We start from the raw sequence: 10,405 nt of genomic DNA on the forward strand, positions 1-10,405 counted from the left end.
GGGGAGAATCCAACAAAAAGAAACTGTCATGACAATGAAAAGTCAATACATATCAGTTATAACCATCAATGTTAATGTTCTCAATTCACCAATCAAAAGAAATAGACTGGCAGAATGGACCAAGAAGCCAAATCCTACAATATGTGGTGTATAAAAAACACACTTAATTCAAAAAAAACCTCATAGATTGAAAGTTAAAGGGTGGAAAACAATACTCCATGTGATGGGAACCTGAATAAAAGCAAGAGTAGCTATTTTCTTTGCACATCAAGTGGATTTCAAACCAACACTGATTAAGAGACACAAAAGAGGACACTACATACTTGTAAAGGGAATAATCCAACAGGAAAAGATGACAATCATAAATATATATGCACCAAACACTAGTGTGCCCAACTATATAAAACAAATACTAACAGACATGAAAAGTCATATATGCACTAAAACAATAGTAGTGGGGCACCTCAATATCCCACTGTCACAAATAGATAGATCAACTAGACAAAAACTAAGTAATGAAATACTAGAACTCAATCAAACTCTTGAATACATGAATTTAACAGATGTTTACAGAGTTTCCAACCCCACAAAATCAGAATACACATTCTTTTCAGCTGTTCATGGGTTGTTTTCTAAAATAGACCATGTACTTGCTCATAGAACGTGTTTAACTGCATGCAGAGGAATTGCAGTTATCCCCTGTATATTATCAGACCATAAGGTGATGAAATTGGAGATCAATAGCATAATAAACTGCAAGAATTTCATAAACACATGGAAATTGAACAACACACTTCTGAATAACCAATGGGTCATAGAGGAAATTAAAGAAGAAATCAGACAGTTCCTACAACTAAATGACAATGCCAATACAACATATCAGAATCTATGGGACACAATGAAAGCAGTCTTACAAGGGAAATTCGTAGCAGTGAGTACTCATATTAGGAAAACACAGTAAGCTCAGTTACACAATCTGATGCTGAACCTCAAGCTTCTGGAAAAAGAAGAGGAGGACAAATCCAAAATTCATACAAGAGAGGAAATTATAAAGATCAGAGCAGAAGTCAATGCAATGAAGACTAAGAGAACAATACAAAAAAATCAATGAAGCCAAGAGTTGGTTCTTTGAAAGAATAAACAAAATTGACACACCCTTAGGCAACCTTAAAAAAAAAGGAAAGAAAAAGCCCAAATCTATGCAATTAGGAATGAAAAGGGTGAAATTACAATGGGCCCTGCAGAAATCCAGAGGATCATCAATACCTACTTCCAGACCCTATATGCCAATAAGATGGAAAACACAGAAGAAATGGACAGATTCCTAGATAAGTATGAATTACCAAAGTTGAATGAAGAAGACCTAAAAATTCTAAACGACCCAATATCAATCACTGAAATTGAAACCATAATTAAAAACTTACCTTTGAGAGGTCGTCTCAGGACATGCTGCTCGCCTCCTGATGATCACGTGACTGATTCCGAGGTTCTTGGCATGCCAGAACAAGGAGACTACAGATAGTTTTCTTGGCTCAGCATCCCGAGAATTGGGGCAGAGCACACAGGCCCTTGAGACACTCTCTAGTGCCCAAGAAATCAGGGGAGAGCCTATCTATAAATCATTAACAAGGCCGCAGTGTTTTTTAAATATTTGCCTAAAGCATGACTGGTTCCCAGCAACAATTTTTAGCCTTGCAGCTGCATCTTCTTCCTTGCTTCTCTGCCTGTTGAGAACAGTATAAAATGTACTTGCTTCAAAGAATAAAGACCCTTAGTCTCATATGGCTCTGGGTCCCCCATGTCCTTCTTTTCTTTTTTCTCATCGTAAACAGTCTTCAAGCCCCCGTCTCTCTTCAAGGAGACCCCCATACTTACCAACTAAGAAAAGCCCAGGTCCTGATGGCTTCACTGCTGAATTCTACAAGACATTTAGAGAGGAACTACTACCACTATTGTTTAAACTCTTCAATGAAATTGAAAGGGAAGCAATACTCCCAAATTCATTCCTGGAAGCAAGCATCAGAGAAAGACCCAACCCAAAAAGACAACTACAGGTCAATCTCACTAATGAACATAGATGCACAAATACTTATTAAGATACAGGCAAATAGAATACAGAAGATCATCAAGAAGATCGTACACCCTGATCAAGTGGGATTAATTCCAGGGATGTAGGGATAGTTCAACTTACGCAAATCAATCAATGTAATACACTGTATCAATAGAGACAAGAACAAAAATCATAAGATTATCTCCATAGATGCAGAAAAAGCATTTGACAAAAATCCAACATGCATTTATGATAAAACCCTCCAGAAAATTGGAATAGATGGTCTCTACCTCAATGTGATAAACACCATCTATGAAAAACCAACAGCCAATATTGTACTAAATGGTCAAAAACTGAAATCCTTCACACTGTAATCAGGAACAAGACAAGGATGTCCACTATCACCACTCTTGTTCAATATAGTTCTGGAAACATTAGCCACGGCAATTAGACAAGAGAAAGAAATAAAAGGAATAAAGATAGGAAATGAAGAAGTCAAATTGTCATTATTTGCAGATGACATAATACTCGAGAAGACCCTAAGAACTCCACCAAAAGTCTTCTAGACTTAATAACCAAATTCAGTAGAGTAGCTGGATACAAAGTCAACACACAAAATCAATAGCTTTCTTCTACATGAACAATAGACTCACTGAGAGAGACATAGGGCAAACAATTCCTTTCACAATAGCATCTAAAAAACTGACATACCTAGGAATCAACCTAACAAAAGAAATCAAAGACCTCTTCTCCGAAAACTATAGCACTTTGAAAAGAGAGATTGAAGAGGATATCAGAAAATGGAGAGACATCACTTGCTCCTGGGTAGAAAGGATCAACATAGTGAAAATGGCCATACTTCCCAAACTGCTATATAGATTCAATGCAATCCCAATTGAAATCCCAGTAGCATACTTCATGGACCTTCAGAAAACAATCCAAAAATTCATTTGGAACAAGAAGAGATCCAGAATAGCAAAAGCAATTCTAGATAACAGAGACATGGCAGGGGGTATCACAATCCCCAATTTAAAACTATACTACAAAGCTACTGTGACAAAAACAGCATGATACTGGCAAAGAAACAGACCTGAGGACCAGTGGAACAGATTAGAAGATGTCTAAACAACTCCAGACATACTCAGCCATCTCATCTTCAATAAAGAAGCCAAACACCCTCACTAGAGGAAAGATAGCCTCTTTAATAAATGGTGCTGGAAAAATTGGGTTTCAACTTGCCAAAGATTAAAATTAGACCTATATCTCTCACCATGCACTAAACTAAAATCAAAATGGATTAAAGATCTAAATATTAAAATAGAAACACTGAACCAGCTGGAACAGAGGTTAGGTAGAACTCTTGAAGACACTGGTGTAGGAAAAGATTTTATGAACAAAACCTCAGTTGCCCATGGACTAGCACAAACAATCAACAAGTGGCATCTCTTCTTATTAAAAAGCTTCTGCACAGCAAGAGAAACCACCAACAATGTGAAGAGACAACCCACAATGTGGGAAAAAAATCTTCACTTGCTGTTCCTCAGACAAAGGTCTACTATCTTGAATCTATAAAGAACTTAAAAAGATCAGACCTCCCAAATTTAAAGACCCAATCTGAAAATGGACATCTGAAATGAACAGACATTTCTCAGACAAAGAAGTAGAAATAGCAAATAAACATATGAAAAAGTGTTCAACATTACTGGTCATTCAAGAGATGCAAAGGAAAACAACACTGAGATTCCACCTCACCCCAGAAAGAATGGCTGCTATCATAAATACAACCAATAACAAATGCTGGCGGGCTGTGGGGAAAGATGAACCCACTCCACTGCTGGTGGGAGAGTAGACTCCGGCAACCACTGTGGAAATCAGTATGCAGATACCTCAAGAACTAGGACTGGAAGTCCCTTTTGACCCAGCTATTCCCCTGCTGGGTATCATCCCCAAAGAAATAAAAGAATCACACCACAGTGATATATGTGCACCCATGTTCATAGCAGCACAATTTGTAATAGCTAAAACTTAGAAGCAGCTCACATGCCCATCAACTGGAGACTGGATAAAGAAAATGTGTTCTTTTTATAAAATGGAGTACTACTCAGCCACAAAAAATGAGAAATTAGAGAAATTTATAGCTAAATGGATGCACATTGAGGAGATACTCTTAAGTGAAATAAACAGGACACACATGTAAATACTGAACAGTTTGTCTAGTGTGAGAAACTGAAAGTGTAAATAAGGACTAAAAAGTATAATAAGTAATGTGAAATAGGAAGAAAAGGGGAAAAGGGGAAGGGGAAGTGGGTTGAGTAAGAGAAAGGAAAGAAGGGAATGGAATTAATATGAGAAAATGTAAAAATGGAAACAAAGTCTTTGTAAATAGGGAGGGATGAAGCGGTTGAAGGGAGGGCAGGGAAAGGGGGAAAAATAAGAACCAAGAGAGATTAGGTAAAGGTGCAAATTTCCAATGATGAATGTCATTATATTGTGTACGTAAAATGTACCAATTAAATAATATTTTTAAAATATATATATACAAAATAATAAAAAAAATTGAATGAAAGTTATAACTTTAATGAAAACATCTATGCCCGTAAATGATCTACCAATCACAGATCCCGATGAAAATGCTCAGATCTTCAAATCTTTTTTCTTATTTGCAAATGCATATATTTGATTTTTTAAATATTTGATTTAGAAATGATGTAAAGGGCTTTAAAATGAAAATATATTTTCATAGAAAAAACTTTTTTGTTACTTCAATAACATCGATTTTCCTGAGATATACACTCTTAATTGGTAAAATGTGTGGGGAAGTCCTCTTCCACAGTTCTGCAAACCTTCACCCTAAGTAAAGCCCCTGTTCCCTTTTCAAAAGTCTCAAGACAGCCTCATTAGCTGCCGGAGAATCAAGTACAATGGTGCCTCAGTTCATGAATGCATTTGTTTGTGAACAATTTGGTTTGCAAACAAAAGCATTTAGCAAAATTTTGTTTTTGTTCAGAACTCTGCGTCAGGTGACAAACAAAAACATGGCCATCTTTTCCAAGGTTATGGAATAAATTAAATTCATGAATTGAGGTACCACTGTATTACTTGTGATGCACAGACACACAAATTACACTTAAATATTAAATATTATACTTAAATATTACTTATAATATTACTTATAATACTTATAATATATACTTAAATGTACTTAAATATTAAATATTATACTTAAATCAAGATATTTCTAATTCCTTTTTTTCCACCAACCTTGCTGGTCACATGTCCTTATAGTGCTGCACTTTCTCCAACTATTTTTCTTTTTGAAAATACTTATGCTATGAAAAATAACATGTTTATTGCAGACAACTTAGAAAATATAAGGAGGAAAAATAATCAAACAAAAATTATGCATAGGAATAGCAATATCCAAAGATACTCTAATTACATATTTGGGGCACTTCATTGCCTGCTTCCTCTAGAACCATATCATCTAGAAACTTCCTCCACCCGCAGCCCGGGATGTTGGGCAGAATTAGATGTATTAAGCCACAAGGCCCTATTCTTTCTGATCACAGCTGATTGGATTAAGAAGATAATATTTTTTATTTTTTAAAACATGTATTAGTACATGTTTGTAATACCTAGTAATTACATCTGACTTGGGAGATTGGTATTTATGCATAGCAAGTCCTGATCATTTTTACTCTCCCTCCGCCTTCCCTTCAATTCTCGACTTTCAAAAAATATTAATTTCATCCTCTTCATATTCTGTCTCAGAATTTGAATTAAGACCCAGGGAAACTGATAATAATAATAATAGTAGCTGCCACTGATGTTTACATGTTACATAATCATGTAAAATTTGTGTGTATGAAAGGTGGAGGAGACAGAAACACAAAAAATAAGAGCAGCCATACAATCCTGAAGAGAAAAGGTGATCAAGATAGCACAACTAGTGGCTGTCAGTCCTGGTTCCTATGAAGTCTGGAAAAAATTCAGTTCCTGAGTTTCCTAATTTTATATGTGCTAATAATTTTTCATTACCTTTATTGAATGGATCATGGGTCCACAGCCTGAGGTAGGGATATACATTTATTATAAAAATAATGCAACGGTATGTTTTTTTGTGTCCAACTTTTTATTTTCACTGTTTAAATTTATGGGCATAGTGTAATAATTCAATACAAGTATGCAGTGTAAAATGGTCAGACCAGGATAGTATTTCAACCTTCTTAAATTTTGATTAGCACATAATAATTGTACATATTTATGGGGTACAGTTTGTTGTTTTGATATATATGTGTACTACATACTGATCAAATCAAGGTTATTAATATTTTTATCATTACCTTGTGACTGGAGACTTTGAGCCCCTCTCTTCTAGCTATGCATAAACATATAATGAGTTATTATATACTATTCTCCTCACACTGTCTGTAGAACCCTAGAATTTACTATTTCCATCTAACTGTGTTTGGGTAACCCTTATCTAACTTCCCACTGTTTTTCCTTGCCTTCACTTTTCACATCTTCTAACATATCTATATATCCTAGTTGACTTTTTTAATATCCACATATGAGAAAAAATATGTGACATTAAGTTTCCTGCATTAGGCTTACTTTATTTAATTTAGCATCCTCCACTTCCATCCATTTTGCTACAAACAATGGGACATCATTCATTTATGGCTGAATATTATTCCACTGTTGACACCAAATATGTAGGCCACATTTTCTTTATTCACCCATCTGTTAATGGGCATCTAGATTGATTCTATATCTTACCTGTTGTGAATAATGCAGCAACAAACAGGAGTATCCAGATATCCCTTGGATACATTGAGTTCATTTCCTTTGGTTACATGCCCAGAAGTGAGATAGCTGGGTCATATGACAGGCCTAATTTAGTTTCTTGAGCATACTCCATACTGTTTTACATACTGGCTTCATTAATTTAAATTTCTATCAATAGTGTATGAGAGTTTCCTTTTAGCAATATCCTTACCAACATTTGTTGTTTTTTGTCTTTCTATAACACCCATTCTAGCTGGGGGAGGTGATTCTGTGGTTTTAATTTGCATTTCTCTGATGCCTAATGAAGTTGAGTACATTTCATAAATTTGTTGTCTACTTGAATTTCTTCTTTAAGGAAGTCTAACTTTTGTCCAATATTTAATTGGATTACATTCTATTGAGTTTTTAAATTTTCTTCTATATTCTAAATGTTAAACTTTTGGCAGATGTATACAGTAATTCCTTGGTTCACAAATGCTTCTGTGTGCAAATAATTCAGTTCACAAACAAAAGTATAGGGCAAAATTTTGCTTCCCTTTACAAACCCCTCATCATGACAAACACATGACAAACACAACATTTTAGCAATATTTATTCTTTCCAGTCCATGAATAGGTATATCTTTCCAGTTCTTGGTTCAATTTCTTTCATGAGCTTTATGATTTTCTTTGGAAAGGTCTTTAAATTTATACCTAGGTACTTTTGTAGCTTTGATGAATGGAATTAGTTTCAGTACTTCTTTCTCCTCAAGCTCATTGGTGGTTTGTAGAAATGCTGCTGACTTTTGTGTGTTTTGTATTCTACTTTACCAAATTCATTTATCTTTCAATGAAGTCTTTTAGGGTTTTTTTATATAAAATCATTTCATTTGTAAATATGGATAATTTGACTTCTTTCTTTCCACTTGCCTAATTGCTCCAGCTAAGACTTCCAGGACTATATCGAACATAGGTGATAACAATGCATATCATTTTCTTGATTCAGATCTTAAAGGAAAAACCTTTACCATTACCCCACTCAATACGATGTTGACTGTAGGTTTCTTCTGTGTGACTTTTGTTGTACTGAAGTACGTTCCTTCCATACATAAAATTTGTTCAGAGTTTTTATCATGCAGGAATGTTGAATTTTATCCAATGAATTTTTATATCTATTGAGTAATCATAAGATTTTTGTCTTTTCCTTTGTTCCTGTGATTATACTTATTGACGTGCATAGAACCATTCTCGCATTGCTGGAATAAATCCCATTTTGTCATGAATGATCTTTCTCATGAGCTATTGGATTCCTTTTGCTAGTATTTTATTGATAATTTGTGCAACTATGTTTATTGGAGATATTGGTCTATTTTTTTTCCTTTCTCCACATTGTTGTTGTTGTTTCCTTTTCTAGTTTTAGTATCAGACTAATGCTGGCCTTCCAGAATGATTTTAGAATAGTTCTCTTTTTTCATTCTTCAAATAGTTTGATGGAGCTGATACTAATTCTAGCTTAAAATTTTGACAAAATTCATCCATGAAGCCATCCAGTACCAGATTTTTCTTTTTGGGGAAACTTCTTTTTTTTTTTTTTTAACAAAATGCAAAGATTTTTACTTATATTACTTTTTAAAATACTGCAATGTCATAGGAGACTGATATTTATCCCCCAAAAACTTCAGTAACACCTCTAGTACTCATGCATTTTATAAAAACATCAAAGTGCCAGGGATATAAATAACCATTTATAAACTCGAAAAAGATGCACTTACAAAGTTTTATTTTGCACGAAATTTAAAGATGGTGATCTAGAAGTCATAAGTATTTCTGAATAAGGATGAAGACCCATCTGTTTGTTATCTTTCAACTTTTGTACTATAATTTTGCCAAATTCTTCTCCTTGGATATCAGTGGTGTCCAGTAATTGTCTGACTTTTGAGGTCCTTGTAGGCTTGGTACTAATAAGTTCATAGTCCTCTTTCATGAAGGGCAACCAGTGATTGGTTAAGGCAGGCTTCAGTCATTTGGCTCACAATGTCTTCCCTCTTCCTCTGGACCCATTGCTGGGTTATACCAGGCTGCAGGTGCTCTGAATTTCCTTCAGCCAAGAGCAAGAGTGGATTTCTTACTTCTAAAGAGCCTGGGGCGGTGCTATGATCACACAATGTCACCCTTTGAAATGCAGAAACAGTATTATCCCAACTGTGATTTACCAGACAGTGATGCAGCTTCATAGAAAAGCAGTCTTGAGTTTTTAACAGGTAAAAATAATCTTTGGTTTGAGGAGCCGACTGGGACCTAAAAGTTCCTAGAAAAGAACTGCTTTTGTGAAGCTGAGAGAATCCACAGGACTCCTCCTGTGGACTATGATTCACAGCTATGTTCAGCGGTGACTCCATTTTCTTTTTGTCACATAAGTGAATAGTACTTGAAGTACTCTGTAACTTTTAGCTGGATAACAGCTTCGAGAAAAGTTATCTCTTCAAATGTTCTCAGAAGTGGTTCAAGTTCTATTCAACATTTTAAGAAAGATGGTCTTTCATCTAGGTTTTGTGCCTATCCACATTCTATTAGTGAGATCATCAGAGCTTGATGAGGTATATCAAGTGGCAAACTTTCTTCATTAGTGTCATGTCAACATCCCTGTGATACACTATACATGATCTGCAAAGGATTGGTGACTTCTTCAAAAGACTGTGTTCTGCATAACACTTCCCATGTGATAATTGCAAAGCTAGATATATCATGCTTCACGCTGGGCCTGGTTTGTGTCCAGGTTCATAGTTTTCAGGTGGCATATAGACAACTGTCCCTCCTTCTGGTGAAGGGAGAGACAATTACCTCGTGACTGTGAGAGGAACATCGTGAGCCATTTTGATAAACCAAAATCTGCAGTTTTAACGTGGAATTCATTATCCAACAAGATATTTTGAGTCTTCAAGTCATGATGGAGTAGAGGAGTATTGTGTAGGTAATTTACACCAAGTGCAATTTCATGCAAGAGGCAAAATCTTAATGGCCAAGAAACATCACGATATTCACTTTTCCTATGTAGCAGTTCATTCAGTGATCTGTTTGGCATATATTCAGTAACTATTTCCAAAAATTCAGCCTCAACGCAAATGCCCCAAATTGGAAGAATATAACTGAATCTGGCTTTGTGTAAAATTTCAGCTTCTCAAGACATCATCTCTTTCACTGTCGAGCAGCGGAGTGTGGGTGTGCAGGTGCTTCACAGCCACCTGGACGCGCCAGAGGCGCCTCGGCTCAGGTAGCGCAGGTCTGCGAACTTGGGGAACCTGGTGGTGGGCCGGCCGCGCTGCAGATGGGCTCCTGGTTCATGGCGACGGTGGCGGGCGGCACGGATCCCGCCGGGCGCTAGGTCACCAGGCCGCCCATCCCCGCCGTCCCGCTGGCCGCCGTGCCGGGCCGGAGCCTTCCGAGCCTCTGGAGCCCTAGTCGCTTTCTCTCGCGCCCCCGCCGGAAGGAAACTTATTACTGACTCAATCGCACTACTTGTTGTTGGTCTGTTTGGCTTTCCTGTGTCTTTACGGTGCAATTTTGGTAGATTATATATTTTGAAAAATTT

At 36.3% G+C, this 10,405-nt stretch overlaps 1 pseudogene; it reads right to left on the reverse strand.

Moving 5' to 3' along the window:
- Positions 1-6,250: 6,250 nt before the first annotated feature.
- LOC101709654 (receptor-interacting serine/threonine-protein kinase 2 pseudogene) lies at positions 6,251-10,158 on the reverse strand (annotated as a pseudogene).
- Between the last annotated feature and the right edge of the window lie 247 nt (positions 10,159-10,405).

The sequence above is a fragment of the Heterocephalus glaber genome, unplaced genomic scaffold (assembly GCF_053883595.1).
Source record: "Heterocephalus glaber isolate CG9 unplaced genomic scaffold, H.glaber_assembly_v1.0 deba00000901, whole genome shotgun sequence".
In the NCBI taxonomy this organism is placed as follows: Eukaryota; Metazoa; Chordata; class Mammalia; order Rodentia; family Bathyergidae; genus Heterocephalus; species Heterocephalus glaber.